The following is a 2810-nucleotide window of genomic DNA, read 5'->3' as shown; positions in this document are numbered from 1 at the left end:
AAAAAAAAGACATCTATGAGTTGCTTTAAATTATATGTTTTTTTTTATTTCATCAAAAATTGTAAACAGTTTCTTGGCACCTGGTTGAGGCCATTACAGATGTTATGCTATGAACTAACCAGATGTTGAAGGAGGTAAATATGCTTGTTTGGTTACCTGGACTATTAGCTGGCCCTTCACCAGGGCACGGCTCTATTGAGGTGGTGGTACATGTCTCGTAGAGTAAAATTACAAAAACCTAGGCTTTTGGTTTGATAGGCTTTTAAATCCATAAATGGTATTTTGGGCCAAAGACTAATAAAAAAGGAAAGAAAAGCAATAAAATGATATCAGGAGGGCACCTTTTTTCCAGAGGGGAAAAGGGCAGATGCTCTAGCACCACCTAGTGTCTGTCTGTGTACAGATAGTGCTGCCCTGTCAAGCAGCAGTCTCTCTTTTACACACACACACACACACACACACACACACACACACACACACAACGCAGGTTAGAGGCTAGATGATGACGCAGGACTCCTATTGACCTCCATTGATTTTCAGTCATTTTCAACCCTTTCTAAGCCCTAATCTTAAAACTAACCCTAAACCTAACCATAACAATTTATACCTCACCGAACCCAATTGGCAGATACAGATAGTAGTGGAGTTGCAAAAAAAAAAACAAACAAGGTGGAAGGTGGATTTTTTGGTTTTGTTTTTTGGAAGCATACATAGCCTAATTAATATAGTCTATTAACCTAAAGCACTATGCATGGTCTGGTTGTTACCTGTCAGGTACGCCGGTCATTGACGGTCATTTTACTTGTATGGAGACACGTATCAGTCGATGTGCTTCTGTCAGTACGTGATGAATAAATTCTCTTCACTTTATTTGTTTAACTTAGAACGTGGAACCTGTCGAAGATTCCCTCCCCTCCTTACTTTCACATTTATTGTCATTCATACCACAATCACAGAGAACAGGTATGATTATGTGGAGAAATTTTCAGAATTGCAAACTCCTTATTTCTCACACAAAGCAGAGGAGGGAGATCTTTGCAACTTCGAACCTGGAACCTGCGGAAGATTTCCTCCCCTCCTTATTTTCACATTTACTCAAATCGCGTGTCTTTGCCGCTGTACTGGGGACACACACACAGCCCCTACATGTTGGGCTAACATGGCCCCTAAACTCACAGCAGACACTACAACTACTAGCTGCTCACGTCACCCACAAGGACCTATTATTATTACCAGAGTGGACAGCAGCAGAGAGATTTCCTAGATCGGGCTACGTTATAAGTTAAAGATCAGTAATGGTGACTATACTGTGCTTTTTGCATTAGCCTACAAAATAAAGTTTGCCAAATAACTGCTTAGAGGTGTGCAGCTTCCTGATGTGCAGCTTTCACTGGCAGTTTCCACATCACTGATCCTCCCTGACTGTCCTGGATATTGCCTGTATTCTGTGATTTTCCTCTTTTCATTTCTAACCAGTGCATTTCAGTTTTCAAACAACCTAAAAATAAAAAAAACTACTGGTATTTTTAAGGTGAATATTCAATAGCAATAGAGGATAGAACCTACATTTTGATAGTGTTTTACAATTTAAAAATACTTTCAGTTTAAATGCTTAAATTCAGCACTGCAAAAACGATCTAGAAAAAAACAAATTAAATTAAGTATATTTACTCTTAATTTGAGCAGGTAAATAACATGATTTGCGAATGGAATGAGTATTTTTACTCATTTTTACTCTTACTAAATAGGATAGTTAGATAATATGAACTTGAAAAAAGAAAATAACTTTTTTTTTCTTATTTTAAAAGTAAATTGTCTTGTTCCATTGGCAAAGTGTCTCACTTACTTCCTCAATTCAAGAACAAATGCACTTGTTTTAAGAAAAAAATAACTTATTGAGATTTCTATTTTTTGCAGTGAGGTGACTAAACATACTCAGATCAGTTTACACTGAGCGAGCCCAGACAATTGCTGGGAGGCTAGTGCTAGCATGCAAGCTCCCAAACAAACAAACAAACAAACACTCACCAGTTCCAACTTGTCAATCGTTGTGATAAAGAAATTTAATCTGAAAAAGACCTCAGACCTCGTCAGGAAACATAGACCTTAATTTTATATTGATTTGCATGAACAGGAGTAAAGAATAGGGCTTTTCCCCCCAGGCCTGAAACTGGTGGTGGAGTGGAGATGGATAAGGTTGGTCAGTCTGTAGCCTGCTGGCTAGCGAGACTGTATGCTGAGCTTATGGGGAGATCCAGTGGACTGCGTGAGCTGATACTAGAGCTCCACTCAGGGACCTGGAAGATGGAAGTCCAGTTTGGATAACACAGGATGAGAGAACCTGTCCATGATGAGCAAGCATGAGCGACAGTGGAGAGAAAAAAAACTCCCCGTTGGGAAGAAACCTCTGGCAGAACCATGATCAACATGGCGGTCTGCTGCTGATACGATTAAGATGAAACAGGGAACGCAGTAAGAGTCCAGGAATAATGAAACCCTGATGAAGCTTTAGCTGCGATGGTGGAGGAGGGGCTGGAGGTGGGTTAAAACGGGGTCATCTGAATGAAGTCAGACAGTGCATCAACCACCAGCGCACTTAGAAGCAGACCAGCAGATCGGAGGCCTTTAAGGATGGTCTTGGGTGCTGATAGGCTTGGTGGAGGTGTGGTTCAAAGATTGGTTGAGTCGCAGGTGGATGTAGGAGAGCAATTAGTTTCTTTAGTTAAACTTCCGCCTAGGCTCCATTTCAATCTGAAAAACTCACACGAAGAGAAAAGACAATTAGAAGAAATTTATTGACACAATTACTC

Source organism: Cyprinodon variegatus, unplaced genomic scaffold (genome assembly GCF_000732505.1).
Source record: "Cyprinodon variegatus isolate N-32 unplaced genomic scaffold, C_variegatus-1.0 Scaffold164, whole genome shotgun sequence".
Lineage (NCBI taxonomy): Eukaryota > Metazoa > Chordata > Actinopteri > Cyprinodontiformes > Cyprinodontidae > Cyprinodon > Cyprinodon variegatus.
This window is presented reverse-complemented; position numbering follows the sequence as displayed.